This window comes from Scyliorhinus torazame, chromosome 16 (assembly GCF_047496885.1).
Source record: "Scyliorhinus torazame isolate Kashiwa2021f chromosome 16, sScyTor2.1, whole genome shotgun sequence".
In the NCBI taxonomy this organism is placed as follows: Eukaryota; Metazoa; Chordata; class Chondrichthyes; order Carcharhiniformes; family Scyliorhinidae; genus Scyliorhinus; species Scyliorhinus torazame.
Window position 1 is genome coordinate 173,591,319 of NC_092722.1, and position 24,731 is coordinate 173,616,049.

General features: G+C 45.8%; 1 protein-coding gene across 2 annotated transcripts in view; it reads left to right on the top strand.

Annotated features, from left to right (window-relative positions):
• Positions 1–24,731, top strand: part of LOC140393235 (uncharacterized) — a 407,232-nt gene that overhangs the window by 80,021 nt on the left and 302,480 nt on the right. The gene's annotated exons all lie outside the window — the stretch shown is intronic.

The window sequence follows — 24,731 nt, forward strand, 5'->3', positions numbered from 1 at the left end:
TGAAGGAATATGAATAATTAATTTTGAAGAATACCACATGATTAATGTGGCATATTGTCTTACTTTTGCAACAGTGCTGTCGTTAGGCTCAAGCTGAAATGCATCTCTGTATCTCATTAGTGTGAAAGCATTTCAGCAGTACACCGAACATTTATCAACAATGATTTATACTGAGGCTCTGTGGCAATTCATTTTAATGTGCAATTTATCTTAGATGTTCGAGGACAAAGTAAACGAGGAGATTGTATGTCCAGTTTACAAATGAGATAAATTCTGACTGTCCCATTTGTATCATAAGGAAGAGCTGTGTTTATGCGAAGCATAGGATCAGTGAATTTATGTTTTAAGAGGGCTTTCTTTTCGCACCCAAAAGATTGAAGTATAGTTGAGATTGATGGGATAAACGTCACCTTTCTACCAGTGGTAAGGGTTCTAGAAAAATATCTAGAAATGAAAAATGTAGTCATGAATCGTCAGCATGGATTTCAAAAGGGATAATCCTGCTTGACCAAATATTGACATTTTTGAGGCAGTAACACAGATTAGACAATGGTAATTCAGTAGATGTCATTTATCTGGATTTTCTAAGGGTCTACAATAAGAGGTCGCACAATAGACTAACAAATAAACCAAAGAATGTGGAGTTGGGGGACTTGTGGCAGAATGGAGTACTAGCTAGCTTCAAGCAGAAAATAGAGAGTGAAAGAAAAGGGTTATTTTTCAGTGTGGTTGAAGATAGGAAGTGGTTTTCCACACGAATCAGTGCTGGGACCACTGGTGTTCACAATTTACTTTAACAATTGAAAGCAAAGCACAAATTCTAGATCTGCCAATGCGACCCAACTGGAATGATGGTCAATACTGGGGAGGACATTAATAAACTTGCATAACGAAAAAATAGTTGACAAGTGAAGTTCAACACAAATAAATATGTAGTACGTTTTGGTAGGAAAAAAGGGAGATCACTTATTACTTTAAAGATTCAAGTCGAGATGGGGTAGAATGTCATGTGAGAGTACCTTTAAGAAATGGATGTTTAAGCAATGTACCTTTAAGAAATGGAGCTGATCATATTACTGAAGTGATGCCGGGGGGGGGGGGGGGAGCTGAGCTCACTTCTGCTTTTGGCTTCAGTTTGAGGAGAAAGCTGGGAGTGTCTGTGTGTTTTGCTGAGAGCTGCAGGAATAAAACACAGAGCTGGTCTGTTGATGTCTGCAAATCCAAAGACTATAAATATATTGAATGTAACCTCATGTCTGTCTTTGAAGGTTTTGAAGTCTTTTGGATGTTTAAAGGAACAGTTTGAAGGATTATTTAGTGTAGTCTTTTGGGGTTATCTTTGAAGTCATGGGTGTTAAGATATTCAATGTTTGTTTTTAAAGGGGTTATCTTGAGTTCATAGAATAAACATTGTTTTGTTTTAAAAAAACATTTGCCCATAATTGCTGTATCACACCTGGAGACTACGCCGTGTGCTTCCCACACCACAGTCTATTAAAAGTTGTGGGTCGATTGAACTCCATGAAACACTTTGGGGTTCTGTAAATCTCAGAGTGCAATTACGCTAATCGCTTGAACTTGTGCCACAGGTTAGTAAGGCCATAAAATCAGACAAAGTAGCCCTCATTTTTAGAGCGAAAAGTAAGAAATTTATGCTACCCCTGTATAGAATCTTTGGTTAGGCCCAACTTAGAATACTGCATGCAATTCTGTTTGCCATATGAGAAAAAGGAAATAGAGGCACTGGAGAGGTGTAGAGAAGATTTACAAGGATGATATTGAAATGCATGTCAATACCTATCGGGAAAAGATTGATTAGTTGGGTCTCTTTTTCGGTTCAAACAAACGCTGAACGATGACCTGAAAAAGGTATTTTGATGGAGTGGATACAGAGAGGACATTTCCTTTTGTGGGGAAGAGTACAGCTAGAATCCTTCAGTAAAAAATAGACACCAAGAAAAACAAAAGTGAATTCAGAAAAAAACATTTTTGGGCAAAGAGTGATGCGAATGTGCCACTTGCAACCACAGGGATTGGTTGAAGCTCAGAATTCGGATGCATTTAAAAGGAAGTTAGACAGGCGTATGGGGAAGAAGGAAATCGAAGATTACAATGATAGAATTAGTTGAAGAACGATTGGAGGAGGCTCGCATGAAGCACTAAGACCAGGATGAAGTAGTTGGGGCTAAATGCCATATATCCTGCGTAATTCTATGTATGTGAAATAATGTGGGATTGCAATCCATTTCCTGGTGATTAGGGACCCACAGAATATAACTAAATGCAATTTGTGACAAATTGGTATGAAATTGGCAAATCAGAGGAGCCTGTTTCGCAAGTGGAAAAATCCATACAAATCCTGTCAGCCAAGGGCTATCAACCTTTTTGCTTATGAGACCAAGGGGCTGGTTTAGCACACTGGGCTAAATTACTGGCTTTGAAAGCAGACCAAGGCAGGCCAGCAGCATGGTTCAATTCCCATACCAGCCTCCCCGAACAGGCGCTGGAATGTGGCGACTAGGGGCTTTTCACAGTAACTTCATTTGAAGCCTACTTGTGACAATAAGCCATTTTCATTTCATTTTCATTTCATCCCCTCGCATGTTCTAAAAATTCCATGGATTCCAGAATTCCATGGATTCCGGGAACACAAGTAATTTTTCTGTATAAAAATTTGTTATGGAATTAAAAAGGTTTTTTTTTGTTTTGCGTATTGAGAAATGTTATATTTCTTTGTTTCTGCCAGGAAAATAGGTATGGAAATTGTTGTGACCCCCTGCGCTTGTGCGCTGTCAATTCTAGGCCCACTTGACCCGGAGTCACAACACAATTGAAATTAACAAATAATTCTTAGAAAAACACCCAAAGTCCATGGCTACCCAATAACTACAGCTACCAGGTTTGTAATTTGAAGGCAATTAAAATAATAATAGTAATCTTCATTATAGGCTTACATTAACACTGCAATGAAGTGACTGTGAAAATCCCCTAGTCGCCACACTCCGGTGCCTGTTGAGGTACACTGAGGGAGAATTCAGAATGCCCAATTCACCTAACAGGTACATCTTTCAGGACTTGTGGGAGGAAACCAGAGCACCTAGAGGAAACTCACACAGATACTGGAAGAACGTGCAGACTCTGCACAGACAGTGACCCAAGCCAGGAATTGAAACTGGGACCTTGGCACTGTGAAGGAACAGTGCTAACCACTGTGATACCTTGTCGCCCGCACCAGTGTGCTACTGTGTCGCCTGAAATTTTTATTAATAATAACTAATTAAATATGTAGCAAATATAACTGGTTAACTATTATCTAATTCTTAACCACCTCTCTTTAACTCGCCCCACCCTCTACACACGCAACACATGACAGCCAAAGAAACACAGAGGGGTGTACAAATAATGGTGAAAATAAAAGGATAAGCGTCTTTGTTTCAGATAGTTGTCTTCTAGCAGACATTCCTTCATCTAGGCTCTGTGTGCTTTTTCTGCTTTCGGTCTGTAATGGTTTTTAAGTGTTAATTCATCCAAGTTCCCTGTAGGTTCAGAAATAAAGCAGCTATCCAGCTTTTCTGGGGATTGAGAGAGAGACACACAGCTTCTTCTCTGAAAGTCCAGGACCCGCCTGTCCTTTCCTTAGTTCTCTGAAAACCATCCCACTCGGGTAGGACCCAATCACCGCCTGTCACGGGCAGAATACGGCCTTTTGACAATTCATGAGCCACCAGCCATCCAATCGAACCAAGTCCCTCCAATCTCTTGGGTGCCAAAAGGTCTGAGTTCAGCTGTTCAAAAGCTACCATAGTGTACTATTTTGTAACTTTTGAGTTCTTCACTTCCTCTGCTCGACTTAAGGACATATTGTCATGTGAGAGTACCTTAAGAAATGGTGGTTTATAAAATAGCTGTACTAAATGTACCTTTAAGAAATGGGTGTTTATCAGTGATGTCAGAGTGTGGGTGGAGCTGGACTGTCTGTCTGCTTTTACTTTCAATTTGGGCTTACAGCTACAGGGTGTGTTTAGTTTCCTTTTAGATTTGGAGAAGCTGCAGTCACAGCAAGATGTGTATGAATCTCTGCAAGCTTATGAATGTTCATTTGATGATTTCAAAGTGGTAAGTGTTCTCAGTAGTGAAGTTAAACCTGATGTCTTTCTGTAAAAAAGGGTTCTTTCTGTCTTATGGATGTTGCAAGGAAAGATTAAGAGTTACTTAGAGAGTACTGTATATTTGGGGGGATTTATTGGTGTTGATAGTTGTTAAGATGTTTACTGTGGGTTTATAAAGTGTTAACTGGTTTCATAAATAAACATTGTTTTAATTTAAAAGGTACTGTAGATTTCTGTTACATCACACCTATAAACTAGGCCTGTGTGTTCCCCATAACCACAATCTATTCAAAGTTATGTGTCCGGTGAACTCCATGATACACTTTGGGGTTCTCTAAACCCTGGTCCATAATAATATGTCCATTACGCATCCATAGATCAAAAGGATAATGGCAAAATAAAAGAGGTGGGAAATAAGGGAATTAACAGGAAGGGCCCTTGTATACCTACCTCCCTAAAAGGAATGAAACATCAGACATAAATAACAAAAACATATCCATTCATCCATCTTCATTTTAAGTGTTCCCTCCCCAGTCTCTGCATTGGTAACTAGTCAGCCCTTATACCCATGACAAAGTATACACTATCATATTTCCTTTCTGGGAATGTGTACAATTTTAACATTGAACTGTTGTAATAATAAACTCAAATGGAATAATCTTGCTTTCTGAGTTTTAAACCTTTCTATAAAAGCAAGTGGATTATGGCCGTATACACTAAGCATTGTTTATTGTCATGCCGGACATATAGTTCAAAGTGCTGAAGGGCTAGTAGCAATGCTAAGGGTTGCGTTTCAATGGTGGAATACTTTTTTTGGCACGGACTTCGTTTTTTTGAAAAATATCCCACTGGCCTCTCTATTCCTGTATCTTTGTCTTGTAGTAGCACTGCCCCTAGCCCAGGTCGCTGGCATCCGTAGCCATTTTTAATGGTCTGGAGAAATCCGGGAAGGCCAGCCAACATGGGCCTCAAACTCCCAAACTCTACTTGCCGTTCTGTGACCACAGCCAGTCCTTATTCCTACGGTCCAGAGTATTGATTAAGTAAGTTACCTTACCCGCTCTCCTAACTCCTTACAGGGGCCATTGAATTTCACTTTCAGAGGTTCACCCTGCAACAGCAACAATAATACCCAATCACCAACCTGGAAGGTTCTGGACCTAGCATGTTTGTCTGCCCACTGTTTTGTTCTGGCTCCAGAAACCTTTAAATGCTTTCAAGCTACCTGACAGGCTCCAGTGAATCCTTCCAGAAACATGGACATGTAATCCAACATTGATTTGTCCTCTGGTTTTAGAAACTTCTCTTTGATAAATTTTAATGGACCCCGCATCTCATTTCTATAAACAAATTCAAATGGGCTAAACCCAGTAGATTCGTTCAGAAAATCTCTGGTGGCAAAAAGGTGTAGGGCGGAATTCTCTCCCCCCCCACCACGCCGGGTGGGAGAATCGGCGGGGCGCCGTGCGAGTCCCACCCCGACTCCCGCACACGATTCTACACCCCCCCCAAACTAGCGCCGCGAGAATCACGCCTGGCCACTCGGAGAATCGCCGCTCGCCGTTTGCAGAAGGCAAGCGGTGATTCTCCGGCCCGGATGGGCCGAGCGGCTGCCCCAACACGACAGGTTACCGCCGGCGCCGTCCACACCTGGTCGCTGCCGGCGGGAACTGCGCGGGAACACTGGGAAGGGGGGTGGGGCCTGTGGGAGGGGGGTTCCTGCACCGGGAGGGCCTCCGATGGGGTCTGGCCCACGATCGGTGCGCACCGATCGGCGGACCGGCTCTCTAAAGACATCCTTTCCTCCGCCGCCCCGCAAGATCCATCCGCCAGCTTCTTGCGGGGCGGCCTCGGGGAGGACGGCAACCGTGCATGCGCAGGTGATGTCATTTACGTGACGCCGGCCGCGTCATTGATGCGGTGCCGCTTTTTACACGGCGCCAAGGCCCAGCGCGTAAAATACACGATGCCGCTCCTAGCCCCCCGGGGACGGGAGAATAGGGGGATGGGAGTGGGCTCCGAACACCGGAGTGAAACACTCCGGTTTTCACTCCGGCGTCGGGACGTTGTCTCCATTTTGGAGAATCACGTCCGTAGTTTCTAGAAATGGAGTAGCCATAGAATAGAATCTCTACTGTACAGAAGGAGGCCCATTCGAGTTTGCACTGATCCTTGGAAAGAGGACCTTACCTAGGCCCATGTCCCGACCCGATCCCAGTAAACCTTTTTTGGATGCTAAGGGGCAATTTAGAGTGGCCAATCCACATAATCTGAACATCTTTGGAAACCCACGCAGTCACGGGGAGAAAGTGCAAACACCACCCAGTCACCTGAGACCGGAATTGAACCCGGGTCCCTGGTGCTGTGTGGCAGCAGTACTAAGTACTTTAATATCCATGACTGTAAAAATGTACTGCCTTTGTTTTAGACAACGGGCCTACGCAATCTATTAATACCCGACTAAATGGTTATTTAAACACTGGTGTACACACATACACACACCCACACATACATGACAGACAAACAAACACAGAGGGGAAAAGGGGGTGCAAATATAATGGTGACACTGAAAGGATGGACAGCACGTTAGCATAGTGGTTAACACAGTTGCTTTACAGCTCCAGGGTCCCAGGTTCGATTCCTAGCTTGGGTCACTGTCTGTGCAGAGTCTGCACGTTCTCCCCGTGTCTGCGTGGGTTTCCTCCGGGTGCTCCGGTTTCCTCCCACAGTCCAAAGATGTGCAGGTTAGGTGGATTGGCTATGCTAAGTTGCCCTTAGTGCCCAAAAATGGTTACGGGGCTCGGGTGGAGGTGTGGGCCTGGATGGGGTGCTCTTTCCAGGGGCTGGTGCAGACTCGATGGGCCGAATGGCCTCCTTCTGCGCTGTAGGTTCCGTGATCCTATGATAAGAGTCTCCGTTTCAGATGGTTATTTTCTAGCACTCCTTCCTTCAGTCTAGGCTTTCAGTTTGAGGTTTCTGTTTTCAGTCTGTAATGGTTTTCATATAGATTCATTCAGGTTCTCTGTAGATTCAGAAATACAACAGCTATGCAGCTTTTCTGGAGAAAGAGGGAGACTCACAGCTTCTTCACTGAGCATCGAGGACCCGACTGTCCTTTCCTTCGTTCGCTGAAAAGCAACCCACTTGGGTAGGACCCAATCACCACCTGCCGCCGGGCAGAATATGGCCTTTTGTCAGTTCATTGGCCAGCAGCAAACTAATCGAACCGAGTCCCTCTGATCTCTCGGGTGACAAAACAATCTGAGTTCTGCTGTTCGGAAGCTAGCACAGTGTACTATTTTGTAACTTTGAGTCCCTCACTTCCTCTGCTTGATTTAAGGGTACATGCCTATTAAACATCCATGGATCAAAAATGATAATGACAAAATAAAAGAAATGGGAAATAAGGGAATCAACAGGAATGGCCCTTACAAGGTTCTGACCAAAGATGCTGATCTCCCCAAAACCCTCGCATACACTCTGCTGACATCACTACAGATCACTTCAGCTAAACCAGCTGGAATGTATTCTCTGACACATACCAGCCTCCCCGAACAGGTGCCGGAATGTGGCGACTAGGGGCTTTTCACAGTAACTTCATTTGAACCCTACTTGTGACAGTACGCGATTTTCATTTCATTTTTTTCATAATAAGAAACTAAATGATACAGGTTTTGAAAATTCGGTGCCACTGTCCAAAGAAAACCCAACATACATCCACTGGATCAAAGAGTACATAGGAAGTAGGTGATCACGTGGCTTTGTGCATGACTAGATACACAGCCTTGGTGGCAGCTTTGATCCTTCATCACAGTTTCTCAAGTTTAAATAATCGGGGTCAATTTTAAGCTGGCCTGTCCAGCAGAAGGTGGGATGGCAGGGGCTCTCGAATAGGCGTATTGCACTTGCCACTACTTTCCCACTCTGGTCCCACCTGCCATCATGTCTCCAGTAGTCTTCTGCTGGGTGTGTCTGGAGTGCACCTGAATTTGGTGGGAGTCACAGTACTGCATGGAAGTCAGGGTTCTACGTAGCAAGTAGAACATGGACATGGATTAGAGGGGCATGAAAAATGTTCATTCTTGAGGGGGAAAAAATAAGACTTGAAACGTAGAACATCTATACTGTACAGTTTTCCACATTGATCTCAAAGACAAATTTTCTCTCTGCAGTAACAAAATTCTGAACCCATTCTTTCTTTATTTGGTTCCATTGCATGTAGCTAACAACTAAGATTTCTCCCGACCATATAGACAATTTCATGAGGCTCATTATCATCATCACCAGCCACAATTGGAAGGTGGGTTCCCATGTCCCAGTGGAGCTGCTTCCACTTATACCTGACCCAACTGCCATGGAGGGCATGGGTGGTCACTAGTGAGTGAGAGAGAGAGGGAAGTGCAAAGCAGACTGACTCCCAATATATGGCTTTGCTTCAGTGGTGCATTGAGGGTAGAAGCTCAGAATGTTATGGGGGGGAGGCAATCTGGACACAGCAAGTGGAGCCTTCACAAATAGTGCAGGGACAGTGACAGCGCTTTCTATTCCACATCGCTGTTGTGGACTGCTTTAAACTTTTGCCCCCCCCCCCCCCCCCCTGTTGAAAATCCCTCCTGGAAGCAGTATTGGGAGAGTTGTAAAGTAAACCTTTGTTCTGCATCACTTTTCTATGTGACCTGTGATGTTTGCACTAGAAGAATAATTTTCTGACTTCATGCTACTTACCAGCCAGCATGGTATATTGGAAAATATGAATATGATTTTCTGACCATTATAGTTGCAAATTATGCACAGCGAGTGCCTGAGTTTCTACTCACACTTCTGCAGGGCAAGGTATGGAAATACACCAGCAGCATAAAATTGAGACTTCTCTTGACAAGCACAAAAAAAGCAGTGTGGTTATTTTTGACTTTGTCATTTTTTTAAGAGAGTGATTGATCAAGAGACTCATTTGACTTATTGCTCTGTGTGCCTTTTGTTCAGATTGTGCGCATACTGCTGCGTGCAATAAACCTGGCAGATTTGTGCACCTTTTTGCAACCTGATGTTTTGAAAGGCAGGACATTGATTGGGGAAGAGAAATAATAGTTATAATGCTTATCCATATGCCTGGCTGCTGGGCACTGTTTTCCTTTCTAATCGCGACTAAAGGGTTGCTTTACGTGATGGGTTGAAATCGAATGTATAACAGAAATATGGAATCAAACGGGCTGCTTGCCACAAAAAAAAATCTGTTTTGTGAAAGGCAAAAATAGAAAACCTTTGACAAAGAGTCATCCAGACTCGAAAGGTTAGCTCCCTTCTCTCTCCATAGATGCCTTCAGACCTGCTGAGATGTCCAGTATTCTGTTTTTTGTTTCAGATTCCAGCATCCGCAGTAATTTGCTTTTATCCTGAAGTGTTAAAGAGTTTGTGTTCTTTGGAATTTAGATGCCAAATAAAGTGAAAATTGTAGCCTAATGAAGAATTAATATAATTGTGTTGTACGATATACAGGAGTTGTCAAATACAATGGAACTTTTATATTACAATAAAGAGCAGGTGTACATTTGTTTATTTCGTTAAAAATACTTCAATTTTGAAAACTCATGCTACCTTTAGATATGTCAGTAGGGTCAAAGAGATTTTTGTTGGGTAATCCCTGCACCCCGGGGGTCAGCAAAGCAGAGTATTCAGCGATAGTAATCTCTGACCATGCTCCGCAATTTGTGGACCTTGAGCTGGGGACAGATCCAATCCAGCGGATACCATGGAGATTAGATGTGGCGCGACTGGCAGAGAGGGGGTCCTGTGAATGCATAGCTGTGGCCATTGAACAATACATTGGTTTTAACAGGAATGGATCAGTCTCTCCCTCCACGAATAAGCCGGTGTTAAGAAGAGAGGTAATCTCGTGTAAAGCGCACATAGGCAGAGCAGTGAGGGCGGAAAGGCAGCATTTGGTGAAGGCGATCTTGGTAAACAGATTGTCGCTACTCGGAGGATCCTACCCCGGAGCTGATTAAAACCAGGAAGCAGCTCCAAATGCAGTTTGACTTGGTAGCCACGGAAAGGCTGTGAGACAGCTGTGACGTGCGAAGGGTGTAGTGTATTAAACCTGGAAGAGAGTGAATATTTTTCGGTTAATACTGTGGGGAGGGGAGCCAATCTGGGGGTATTACCCTTCTGCTGGGCCAGAGGTAGCTTCCGGTATCTGAGTATCCAATTGGCACTTGATTGGATTCATCAGTTAAATTTTATAAGCCTGTTGGGTAAGGTGGGATCCGATTTGAAGAGGTTGGGTCGCTTCCCGTTGACCCTGGCGGGTAGAGTCCAGACGATCAAGATGAATATTCTGCTGAGATTCCTTATTTTGTTTCAATGCCTTCCTATTTTTCTTGCTAAATCGACCTTTGCGAAGATGAACAAGCCAGTGAATTCCTTCATATTGGTGGATAAGGCACCAAGAATTCACAGGGTGTACCCCCAGAGGAGTCGACAGTCGGGGGGGGGGGGGGATGCTTGGCATGACCCAATTTCCTCATGTATTACCTGGTGGCTAATATGGAGAAGGTGGTGGGGTGGGAAAGGGAATTGGATACCATCTGGGGAAGGATGGAGTCAAGTTTGTGTAAGGGATCAAACCTCTGGGCACTATCAAACCTCCCATTCTCTCCAGCTAAGTGTACCTCGAACCCGGTGATGATTTCTACTTTGAATATATGGAGACAGTTCAGACAACATTACAAGTTGAGTGCCATGTCATTATTGGCCCCTATATGCGGTAACCATTTTTGTGCTATTGGCTTTGGATTAGACTTTTAAGGTATGGGATGGGAAGGGGCCAGAATGCCTTAGAGAATGCTCCCGCGCCGGTTGGGAGAATCGCCTGGGTCGATTTTCCAGCGACGCCGGTCCGACGCCATCCCGCGATTCTCCCAAGCGGCGAGAACGGCCCCGTCGAGTTCCGCGCGACGCAGGCCGGAGCATCGCCCGAGACACCCAAAATGGCGATTCTCCGGCACCCCTGCTATTCTCAGGCCCGGATGGGCCGAGCGGCCAGCCCAAAACGGCGGGTTCCCCCCGGCGCCGTCCACACCTGGTCGCTGCAGTCGTGGGCGGTGCGTGAATGCTGGGGGGGCGGCCTGCGGGGGGGGGAGGGGGGATCCTGCACCGGGGGGGGGGGGGCCTCAAATGGAGTGTGGCCCGCGATCGGTGCCCACCGATCGTCGGGCCGTCCTCTCTGAAGGAGGACCTCCTTTCTTCCGCAACCCCGCAAGATCCGTCTGACATCTTCTTGCGGGGCGGACTCGGAGAGGATGGCAACGACGCATGCGCGGGTGACGCCAGTTATGCGGCGCCGGCAGCGTCATGTATGCGGCGCCGCCTTTACGCGGTGCCAAGGCCTGACGCGTGTAAATGACGCGGCGCCGCTCCTATCTCATTATCGGGCCCTGCATCGGTCAGGATAGGGGCCGTTTCGCGCCGTCGTGAACCTCGATGGCGTTCACGACGGCGCGAACACTCTGCCTCCATTTTGGAGAATCCCGCCCCCTATTTAGGGAGGGACAGTTCGCCAAATGGTAGGCGTTTTGGCAAAATTCCAGAAAAGATTCACGAAAATGGTTCCAGGCATGAAGAATTTTAGTTATGTGGATAGTTTGGAGAAGCCAGGATGGTTCTCCTCGGAGAAGACAAAATTAAGAGGAGATTTAATAAAGTTGTTAAAATTCTTGAGCGGTCTGGACAAAGTAGATAGGGATTAACTGTTTCATTGCCAGATCGGTCAAGAACCAGAGGATGCCAATTTTAAGTGATTGACAAAAGAAGCAACAGCAATATCAGGAAAAACGTTTTTGCACAGCAAGTGGCTAGGATCTGGAATGCACGGCCTGAGAGTTTGGTGGAAGTAGATTCAACCGTGGCTTTCAAAAAGGAACTGAATAATTGTCTGAAGAGAAAAGATTTGCAGGTTGCAGAGAAAAGGCAGGGGAAATTGGTGAGCTGTTCTTGCAGGCATCTGGCATGGACATGTCAGGCCAAATGGCCTTCACCGATGCTGTAACTATTCTATGACTCTGTCTCATTCAGGAAGGCACAATCTGTGTTGTAGGTTGTTCTGCAACTAACTTGGTTCAACACAGTAATTGCCAGTAGCAAACTTGGGGCAAGTTAACTATTAGGACTTTCCCTATTTCGAGCTGAAGTCCTATGCAGCAGAAGGGTGGCCCATCAGGCAGTCCAAACACTTTTCTTCAAATTCTCCGACAAGCAGAAGGTGAGGCTGAGTGAGAGGCAAATGATCTCTTTGAAGGACAGGTTTCAAGATTATTACTTAAATACACATGAGGAATCAATTCACCTTAGATTAACTCTTTGGAAAGACCCTACAGTCTCTCAGAAAGACATCAACCTTTTTCATCCGACCTGTTAACATATATACTTCAAAGAGAGGTAAGTGCAGTAAAATCTCACGCTTGAGTGATTGGAATATACTTAGTGTAACTTACATCTCTTTGATGTGGTTAATGTTTACAAACATTGGGGTTTACCATTTAAGCCACTGAAGCATGAAAGGATATAAATGGATCAAAGCTGTAGATAGTTTTTATGAGCTGTCTATCATAGACCACTACTCGAAAGCTATGAATGGCCTGCAGATAGTGGAGCTGTGGGAACCGACGCAGGCATAGCTGCTCTCCTTCGAGGAATGGACGCATGGACTGGAAGGTAAGTATTACAGTTATAATGCTCCCCACTACCCCTGTCTGGACTCCTCTCTAGCTTCCAGACAGAGATTACCTCAGGGCTTCCCAGAGGGTGGAAGGCAAGAGAGCCTTGTTCCTGTTAAACTCAACATACTCCCCAATAGCAGGGGGTATCCACTCACAAAATCTCTTCTCGTGAGTAACGCCATATCTAATCTCCACTGAGAGTGGCCTGGCTCCACCATCAGGTCTATAAAATGCGGAGCATGATCCGAGATAATGTTCGCGGCGTACCCCGCCACCCTCATCCCAGGGAGAAGAGACCTATCCACCAAAGATATGTCAATCCGGGTGTAGACCTGATGGACATGGGAAAAAAAGAAACCTCCTTGGGCGGGATTCTTTATTCCTGAGACTGAATATTGACTCCGGGGCAGAATTCGTGGACTTCCATGACAGCAAGTCTCTGGCTATACCTGGACCAATTCAGCGACCTTTGAAGGGCTAGCACCAGCACCACATGGAACACAATCGATTCCAATGAAAAACGGTGTGGGATTCGCTGGATTCACGATTGACACTCAGGAGGCTGACAAGCTGCAGCAGCATATACTTCACTCTCATTCATTCTCACCCTTCATCCCAGTCAACAAGATGGCACTGGTTGCGCTGGAATGCACCCATCCCACTGATGGGTTGACTGGGGCACCGAGAGGGGTGGTCTGGGGGGAGACCCATATGACCAGTGGCACTAAGTTCACTAGGCAGTCAGCGTCGTGCGCAGCGCGTGGCTGCTTTGCAGGCTGTGGCAATGTTGTTCCATGCCTGTCCACCCCGACCCCACAGCTCATCTCCTCACCACCCCCGCTACTTCCCCCGGCCCTGGTAGAAGTCCCTGGCTAGCGGCACAACTGTCAGCAAACTATGGTGGTGTTGGACACTTTCCGTACCCCCTCTCGCTCCGGAGAGTCCATGGCAGGACAAAGCAGTGCTGGTGTGAGCTGTATCCATAGCTCCAGGGCCTCTGGTGAACAATCCATTAAGAGAAAATTGAAATTGGGAAAAAAGCAGTGAATACTTATAAAAGTCAAAAGAATTAAATTCAATCAGAAAGCCTATCAATTAGCTCTCTACCTACAGTAGCTTTGGATAAAATAATAAACTATCATGGTAGTAGTTTACCTGTTGGAATTCCTTTGACTATCAGATAAGAATGTTTCTTTCTCTGCCAGCCAAAGGGCAAAACAACACTACTAATCTTTGTAACTGAAATAGTCGCAAAACTGCAGCCCTCATGGGAAAACTTAGGGAAACAACCCCACTCAATTTGAAATCAAGGTTATTCCACTTAACACGCTTCAAGCCAAATTTACCTTTTCAAGAAGGTTGTTTGAGTGAATATTGTTTGCACAGCAAAGGATTCTCTTCAATGCTGCAATTGACATTTTAAATTAAGTTGTCATTCTAAGGGTGTCATCTATATTGGTAAAACAATAGAATGTTTGAAAGGGATCCAACCACTAAAAGTAAACTGCTACGGACTAGTAACTGATATTTTTACCTTGTGAAACAGAAATGTATCTTGTTGAGAATGATTTAAAAGGTAGAAAGAAAGATAATCCCTCAAGTCTTATTTTGACACTTCATTGTCAGAGGAATGAACCTGAAACCTATACTCCAGTACATCTGCTTTGATGTATTTCCTTTCTTACCCTGTTTGCTATCTTCTTTCTCTGGTTAGGAAGGTTACTATCATATTTGTTCTGCAAACACTGTGAGAATTCTACAAATACAAAACATATGAAATTAACATTGATTTAGTGCCAACAGGGCATCTCTAATGTAACTTAAGCCACTAAAGTCACAAATCCAGGATAATTGTACGGCTCAATCATTTGTCATGATTGAAGCAAATACATATCAAAGGTAGTTGTTAGCCAGTGAACTTTAATCATCAGCAGAAAATTGAACTCAATCCTGAATATCAAATCATTTTCACTGAAGAGCTTTGCACAATGGAAAGACAAGAATTAAAAAATATATATCAGGTTCTGTGTCATGCAATCTTTGCATTGTTATTGTCAATTGTTGCAGCTGTATCTCTTACGTTTTAGATGGGATACAAGTACCCCATCAAAGTAGGGATTGTAAAAGTTACTGGAATCATACAGGTCTGATCAGCAGTTACACCTTTGTCTTTTATTACTGGTAAGTTTCATTTTTACAAAAAATAAAGAATAGGAGTCTGAATTTGCACCAGTGTTTTTTTTCTGTTTTGTGATGATTTCAGTGGATGGCATATTACAGTCATGTACACCCGTGATTTTCCATTATGGGCTGATTGAGTGTGAAGTGTTACTGGCAGTGCAGGCTTTCGCAAAATTTACCCTCTAGCCAATATTTTAATGAAAATAGATGACCATCCAAACGGTAGTCTTTTAGGAGTGCATTGTACTACTTAGTGAGTGTATGAACAAGTAAAACATTTGTAGATTATTCCAAAGACAGTTTTGACTATGTGGCTCATATGGAACAGTCCTTTTTTTACTTTATATTTATTCATAATTTTAAAAAAATTCATTGCACATCTGGTCTACATATATATAAAAATGTTATATGATATAGGTAATATCCATAAACTTAATCTATGTAATATGTGCCACTTGTGACAAAGATCAATGAGTTTCAGTGGTTAAGATAGGAACTGTAAAAGCATGCTCTAAGAGTGGTAAGATGTAAGTAAATCTCCAATGCTTGAAATGAGACCAATTATCAGAAATTATATCATAAGAGCAGATCCCATTTTAGGGCTGCCCATAAAAGGAAGGATAGAGCAATAGGTGGAGAAAGGATGTGCAGACTTGTTAATCACGTGCTAGCTACTAGAATCATAGAATTTACAGTGCAGAAGGGGAGGCCATTCAGCCCATTGAGTCTGCACCAGCTCTTGGAAAGAGCACCCTTTTGAAGCCCCACCTCCACCCTATCCTGGTAACCCAGTAACCCCACCTAACCTTTTTTGGACACTAAGAACAATTTAACATGGCCAATCCACCTAACCTGCACGTCTTTGGAGTGTGGGAGGAAACCGGAGCACTCGGAGGAAACCCATGCAGACACAGACAGAACGTGCAGACTCCGTACAGTCAGTGACCCAAGCCGGGAATCAAACCTGGGACCCTGGAGCTGTGAAGCAACAGTGAGTGAGAGAGAACAAGTTCAGTCTGACTCCATGAAAATTGTAAAGGATTAGGAGATATCTATCTTCACAATGGAACTGCCCATGTCAGGCGTGCTGAATGCAAGCTTCTGACAGGATGCAACCCACATCCTTTAAAGGCATTCCCAAAAAGTGCACAGCCCAAGAATGGATTTGGGAATCCAGGAATCAGGACCGCATGCTATTTTTAAAGGGGTTGACTCGTGAAAATCTAAGGCTGTAGTATTTTGAAACGGAAATAAGAGGGGACAGCACTTGAATAATTATAGAGAAATCTGGTAGAAAGAAGCAAAGTACCAAATTCTTAAAGCTCTTGGCTGGGATTCTCCGTCGGCTAACCCCGGAATCGGGAAATGCGATTGGGCGGAGAATTGGTTTTGACACCAAAATCATCGATGGAGTCGGTTTGATGCCAAATCGCAATACCCTGGAGCCTCGACAGCAGTGTCAATGTGTTCCAGAACACACATACAGTAAACGCCATTGGCATACCATTAGCGAGCCTGGCCCGTTATTCTCCGGGACTTCCGCAATACTCCGCCTCCACTGGGGCGAATTCCCAACGGTGAGGTTCACTTGTGCTTTTAAAAATCATGAAACAGGTGCTGAGGGAGAGAGAGGGGGCACGGAAAGTTTCCAACATCGCCATAGTTTGCTGAAGTCATGCCGCTGGCCGGTGGGGGGGGGGTGGGGGAGGGGTGGGGGGTGGGGGAGGGGGGGGGGTGGGTGGGGGAGGGGGGGGGGGTGGGGGGGGTGGGGAGGGGGGGTGGGGGAGGGGGGGTGGGGGGGGGAAGAGAGTAGCGGGGGTGACTAGGTGGTGGGCTGTGGGGTTGGGGTGGACGGGCCCAGAGCACCATTGCTGCGGCCTGCAAGGCAGCCATGCAGCTGCGCACGCCGCTGACTGCCCACTATGAACTTAGGGCCACAGGTTGTATGGTGCCCTCTGGCCCCAGCCGACCTATCAGCGGGGTGGGTGCGCTCCAGCGCAACCAGTGCCATCTTGTTGGCTGGGATGAGTGTGTGTTGGGAGTGCAGTGTGTATATGCGGCTGCAGCTTGTTAGCCTACCAAGTGTCAATCACGGACCCGAGAATCCTGCACCGTTTTTCATTGGAATCGATTGTGTTCCATGTGGCGCCGGTTCTAGCCCCTCCATGGTTGCCAAATCAGTCCAGGTTCGGCATCAGTTTTGCTGTCGCGAAAGTCTACGCATCCTGCCCCTGCACCACACTTAGTCTCAAGAACGGGGAATCCCGCCCCTTGTGTACAATGGATTTGCAAATTTGCATTTAGTACTTTAAATCTAAATAGGAAAAATTGTTAGACTATTCTTAAGATCTTTCCACGACAGTCAAAATATGATATTTTTCACATCAAATATACAGAAAAGTAAATCAGTAAAATCTGAATTTTTTATGTTTTGTTCAACTATAGTGAGATTTTAAAAATAAAACCGATTCTCTCAGGTTATTCTTCACTAATCACATTTCTGTTGCAATTGAACTACTTATTTCATGTATATTAAGGTTACTCAATTATCATGCTGCATGAAGAAATAAAACAACAGGAATGTGATTAAATTAAGTATTACATCATTGTAATAGTAAATGATATTATAATTTATTGATATAATCCTTAGACGTCCATTTGGGCTGCAGATACCTCTTAACTTTTTTGGTGTGTGCAGCTCCAGCCAAACAAATTGAGAGTTTCCATGCTGTGCAAAATTAATCCAGAGTTTTGTCAATCAAAAGTCGAACAATCAGGTCAGCGAGGTCCTTAACTGCAAGTAAGATAACTAAAATGTAATCACGTGTACAGAATGTAATTAGCATCAGTAGATAAGATTGGTCAAAAACTCCAATACCATTTGATAAAGTCATGTGATTAGCATTGGTCAATGAGGCACAAACACCAATTTGTTTTCTCATTATAGGTTCTTTATTATTTATACACTAACCTGCTGTACTACAGTCCCATGTTGTTCTGGCATTTATTTGTAAGTAACAGTTGAAAGGAAACCCTCTAAAATGAATTTTGCAAACATTCGTGCATTATTGAAAAGGTCAATCACTGTGCTTTCATTGTTTATTTTTAATGTGTAGATGTAGTCCGTATAAATGTTAAAAGTGACTTAGCATGAAATATGACGGTAATAACCTGTGGAAACATGCTGTTTGTTACAGCTTGCTGTTGACTTTAGTGTGGTTCACAGAGATTCCTCTTGAAACTTGGCCCCAGGCCTCGGTAGAGATTGGCAGGGAAGCAAAGCAATGACAATTAACAAGGAAAAATGAAAATTCTGTTAGAACAAATTTCTCTGTGATGAATACATTATTAATCTTATTAATCTCACTCACTTATTGCAAAGCAAGGTATCGGCTGCTTCGAAGGCTCACTTCACCGTACTTAAACTGCCAAACAGATTTGTGACATTGAAATGACTAAACACGTGCAAGATTTTATATTTGTTTTGGAAGCTAATTGGCAGTGCTTAGTCCTGTGGTGTACTGATTTTTCTTTCTGTGTATCATTTGAAAGGAAAATCCCCATTATTAAAGCAATGTTGGGCTGTGTAGGCAGCCAAAAGATTTCCACCCACAAGCAGAATTAAATGGCACAGCATTTCCAAGAGCCACCAGAAACTGCTGCAAATGGTGCTTAATCTATGGAGGCAGACAGAGAGGCCCTACGGAGACAACACTATATACATAGGATATTAATGTACATTTTGTTATCTGGTAATGCTATGTGGTTACAATATGTTGATTGAATTTGTGCAGTACGTTTGCACAAAATAAAGTAAACATGTAGTCCCTTTGATGCAATGCCACCAGTGTGTTCAAAATTCCTACCACAACAAAATTGTTTCACCATGCATTTTGGTCTATTAGTCAACTGAACCATTCCAATAAGAACATAGATGTCTCATAATTGCAACCAGGGAGCCTTGGCAGAAAATGCTCTTGTTTGCGAATGGGCATCAGAGATTTCCCACAGCTATTGCACACTGCAGCATACTTGCTACATAACTGATGTTCATAAATGTATATAAGAGGTATAAATTGGACTTTGCTGCATCTGTTAAAAGGGCATAAATCAAGTGTAACCTGGCTTAATTTTGAAGGTCGGCATCTTGGGTGTCAAAACATCCAGAGCAAAATTGGGTCAGGTTATTTTTCAGGTCTGCATTGTGGCTGGCCTAGATCTCCAAACAGAAATTGACAGCAAGGAGCAGGTTAGGTTTTATCTGGAGCCACTCAGAAGGCCTATTCAGCGACTGCCAACTAAAGGCCCACTCTTTGTGAATTTTGTTTTAAAAATCATGAGGAGAAGGCGTGCACCCTAATTTCACAGACCTGGTAATTGCCCCCCCCCCCCCCCGCCCATCCCATTGCTTTTAAACACCAGGGATGAATTCTTATTTGCATTGTTTGAAATTTGATGGATGTTAGTCGGTTGTCAGGATTCTCTTTTCCTGCTGGCAGCACAACCCTGCTCCTGGGTTACCCGGCGGTGTGGAATGGTTACAATGGGAACCCCATTACCGAATGGCGTGAGGCTAGAACCCCGCCACCAGTGAACGATGCGCTGTCGAGAAACACGCGGCTAGGACCTGAGAATCCGCTGCTTATTTTTCTGTTTCACCTGTAAGTGTAATGTACTATTTAACGTGATATTGTTTTATACCTTTCTGCTAAAGGGTTATTGTTAAGTTAACTAGTTGCTGCTGAATGTAATGTTACCCGTTATTCCATTCTGTATTTGGCTTCCATTGACATTTGTTTTAGTTCTGCCTGGTAACTTGTTGCTGTTCTTTTCCGATTCACAGTTTATGGTAAATCTCTTGTAATTTATTATCTCTGCTTTCTAATATGGTTTTTGAAGTTCCTACTTTGAGATATTTGGTTCAACCCTTTACTTGTTAAAGCATACTTTTTTTACTGGAGAGATATCTGGCAATGATAGATCAAAGTTTACATCAAAATCGCTTTGCATAATTGCTGTATTGTGGATGTCTGTCATTTTTAAATTGTGGTTACTTAATGCTCTGTTTTAAGTTGTGATTGGTTTGTTGTATGGTTGCTATAGAAACAGCAGTGTGAAGCTGTTGTGAGAAGATAGGCAAGGACCTATGATACTGGTATTTGTGGATAGTGTTTAACATTTTTGAAAATTTAATGAGGGTTATGTTATGGATATTGGGGTTTCTGTTTTAATGGGAATTGAATCCAGTTTAAAAAAAAACTAAATTGCAGCATTTATAAGGCATGATTTAACGGGGAAAACGGAGTCCCGTTTTGGCCGTGATTAGCGGGGTGTTTCCTGGCACGTGCAATACCGGGAACGACCCCGCTATCAAATGGGACTTTTTTTGGCATCATTGAGGAACGCCCCACTGAGGCCGCATTTACCTTAATTTCCTGCACTGACCAGCTCAGCTCGTCAGTGCAGAAGAGTTTGGGGTGCCATTTTAAATGTCCACCTGATCTCTCACCCCCCCCCCCCCCCCCCCCCCCCCCCCCCCCCCCCCCCCACTCCCCCACCGTGACCTCTGGACCACCCAACTTACCAGTTAGCGGATACTTGAGCCCCTCCTCATAAGGGCCTGGCACCCCCGGACCAGATCCCAGGCACAGGTAACCTGCCACCCTGGCAGTGCCCCTGCCAGCCTGACAGTGCCACCCAGGCTCCTTGGCAGTGCCAGGTTGAGAATGCCAGCATGCCCAAGTGACACTGCCAAGGTGCTAGGCTGGCAATGCCAAGGTGCCTGGATGGCATAGGGAGTGCCAGGGTGCCACCCTGCTGAGAGCCCGACCACCCGGGAGCCTCCGATGGCCTTGGAGACCCCCCATGTGCCGTTGCACCTGGTCCACGTTTGTGTGGACCAGAGCTAAACGGCATCATGGCGAGGTCTCCCAGGTGCGGGCGTTAGTTCCCGGGCCTTGGGAGAATCCGGCACCGACCTATTTAAGTGAGGCTAACCGGTCACTTAAATATGTAGATTTGGTGAGGGCGAGATACAGATCGCGACGTTTCGCGAGATCTCATTAAATCTCGTGAGGCGTTCGGAACGTTGCAAATCCAGCGAGAGGCCTCTCACAAGATTTAACAGCCTCGTTGCGTCACCGAGTCGGGCCTGATGAAGCCATTCAATTGCGCCCTATATTCTAGCTTAGAGTGATGATTTCCATGTCTAGGAATTCCCTTTCAACTATCACTGGTGGTAATCATAGAATAGAATGTACAGTGCAGAAAGAGGCCATTCGGCCCATCAAGTCTGCACCGGCTGGACTTCCGGTGACGGCGGGCGGGAGGCGGCCGCACAATGGAGAGCCCCCGCTCGGGAACGGCAATTTTGGGGCTTTAAGCCCGGTCCCAGGGTCCGCGGAGGCGGCAGAAGAAGGGAGAGGCATGGAGGAGGCACTGAGAAGACACAGGAGGGAAAAAAACCCCAAAGAAAAATGTCAAGGGTGAGCAAAAAAACAGCTTAAAAAAAACCAGCTGGAGGTCCGTCGGGGAGTGGAAAGGTCACCGCGGGGTCACCAGGAAAAATGGAGGCTGGAGCACCAGGGAAGGCCGCACTGCTTACGGCTGAAGAAATAACCAAGGTGATGGCTGCGGAATTTGAAAAGCAGTTGGCGCAGATTGCGAAATGCATGGAGATGGTGAGGAAGGAGTTGAGGGAGGTCTTGAGTGTGCTGGTGGAGGAGGCGGTTTCCCCGGTGAGGACGGAGGTGGCGAGCGCAGTGGCGGAGGTGCGAGATTAAGGGGAGGCGCTGAAGGAAGTGAAGGAGACGTTATTGCAGCACGGTGATCAACTTGCCTCGATGGGGAAAGAGATGCGGAAGGTGATGGATACTAACAAGGATCTGCGAGGAAAAATGGAAGACCTGGAAAATAGATCCAGGCGACAGAACTTGAGGATTGTGGGGCTGCCCGAAGGAGTTGAAGGACCGAAGCCGACTGAGTATTTTGCCGCGATGCTGGCAAAACTACTGGGGGAGGGGGAGGACCCCTCCCGATATGAACTGGATCGGGCTCATCGGTCGTGGAGGCCTGTACCAAAGGAGAGTGAGCCGCCAAGGGCAGTGACTCTGTGCTTCCGTAGGTACAGGGTGAAGGAGAAGGTCCTGAGCTGGGCCAAGCAGAAGCGGGTGGTGCAGTGGGCTGGAGCTGGTATACGTGTATACCAGGACTTTACGGTGGAGCTGGCAAGGAGGCGGGCTGCCTTCAACCGGGTGAAGAGGGCACTGTAGATTAGCAAGGTGCGGTGCGGCATTGTATATCCAGCGAAGCTGAGGGTGACTTTTGTTTTGGAACGGCGGAAGCAGCGGAGGAGTTTGCGAAAGCAGAAGGACTGTGGCAGAACTGACAAATTGAGGAATGGCCATGTGCCGATGTAACCTCATGACTGTATTTTCTTCTTTTTTGTATCACTGCGCGCGGGTGTAGAGATTAAAGGAGCCAAGGTGGTATATATTTGGACAAGGGAAGGGACGGGACTTTCACTCAAAATGAGAGTTCTTTGGGGTGTAGGTGGATAGGCGGGTTTGTGTGCTAAAAGGGATCTTTGGGCTTTCCTGGGGCCGGGCAAGTGGGAAAGGGACCCGGGTGGGGCCTCCACGCTGGCCGGTGTGTGCCGGCCAGTGAACGGGAGTGAGGTGGAGGGAGGGGCTGCGGCCATCGGAGCCTGGCAGAACAGGGTCCGAGTGGTCTAGCCGGGGTGGAAAGTTGGGGGGGAAGGAACCAAGGGTAGGGGGAGGAGCTTTACAAGAGGCAGTGGACGGGAGGAGCTGGAGGCCTGGGGTGGGGGGGGGAGGGGGGGTGGGGGGGGGGGAGGGGTGGGGGAGGGGTGGGGGATGGGAGCTGTGTAAGATTAAGGGTGACTACGGGTAATCCCTGATTTATTTTTGTCATTTGTTTATGTAAACATGCGGGTTGAGGTTTGGGGGTTGGTGGGTAGATGGGATCGTTGTTATTATGGGACTGACATATCTTGCTGATTATTGTTTATTGTTGATGGATGTAAATGTGGGAGAAAATGTGAAAATGGAGGAGAATTAACAAAAATTTTTAAAAAGTCTGCACCGGCCTTGGAAAGAGCACCCTACTTAGGCCCACATAAGGGCCAAAGCTACTCCCAAAATTTAGAAACAAGGGAATATATAAAGTAAGTTTTAAGTGCTTTTAATGTCTTGTGGACTCCTCAAGTACATCTGCTCTTCCACTTCACTTAACCGTTTTATTGATGGGCTTTACACAAAGCAAATTATAAATCAACTATCCTTACAGGCAAGGAAGGTTTAAAACTAAGAGAGAAGAAGAAACTAATCAAGCCAAATATATATTTATAACATTTATAGTGTCTGTGACTATTAATCTGTTGGTCAGTTGTTGTCTTCCTGACTAGTGTTTTTTTAAATCTCATGTGTTGTCCTTTTAAAATGGGTTAATTTCTACTTTTGCAACCTACTAGAACCCTACCAAACACCCCAGATAATGAGCACAGTCATCAGTGACTCAAAAGACAAACTAGAAGAATATTTCTACTTTTGTTATTCATCAGTTATATAATGCAAAATATTCTCCACAATTACAATCTTCTTAACAACGCAACCGCATTACAGCAAAAAAACAGATCAAGTTATGATGTACTGAGGGGTAGCATGTTGAATAGAATAGCCTGATATACAACCCTCTCTGACACTGCTCCACAACCCCCTTTGACATTGCTCCACGACCCCTTTACACTGCTCAGTGACCCCCTCTGACACTGCTCAGCGACCCCCTCTGACACAGCTCCACAATCCCCTCTGACACTGCTCCACGACCCCCTCTGACACTGCTCAGCGACCCCCTCTGACACTGCTCCACGACCCCCTCTCACACTGCTCCACGACCCCCTCTGACACTGCTCCGCGACCCCCTCTGACACTGCTCCATGACCCCCTCTGACACTGCTCAGCGACCCTCTCTGACACTGCTCCACAATCCCCTCTGACACTGCTCCACGACCCCCTCTGACACTGCTCCACGACCCCCTCAACACTGCTCCACAACCCCCTTTGACACTGCTCCATGACCCCTTTACACTGCTCAGTGACCCGCTCTGACACTGCTCAGCGACCCCCTCTGACACAGCTCAGTGACCCCCTCTGACACTGCTCCACAATCCCCTCTGACACTGCTCCACGACCCCCTCTGGCACTGCTCCACGACCCCTCTGACACTGCTCAGCGACCCCCTCTGACACTGCTCCACGACCCCCTCTCACACTGCTCCACGACCCCCTCTGACACTGCTCCGCGACCCCCTCTGACACTGCTCCATGACCCCCTCTGACACTGCTCAGCGACCCTCTCTGACACTGCTCCACAATCCCCTCTGACACTGCTCCACGACCCCCTCTGACACTGCTCCACGACCCCCTCAACACTGCTCCACAACCCCCTTTGACACTGCTCCATGACCCCTTTACACTGCTCAGTGACCCGCTCTGACACTGCTCAGCGACCCCCTCTGACACAGCTCAGTGACCCCCTCTGACACTGCTCCACAATCCCCTCTGACACTGCTCCACGACCCCCTCTGGCACTGCTCAGCGACCCCCTCTGACACTGCTCCACGACCCCCTCTGAGACTGCTCCATGACCCCCTCTGACACTGCTCCGCGACCCCTCTGACACTGCTCCATGACCCCCTCTGACACTGC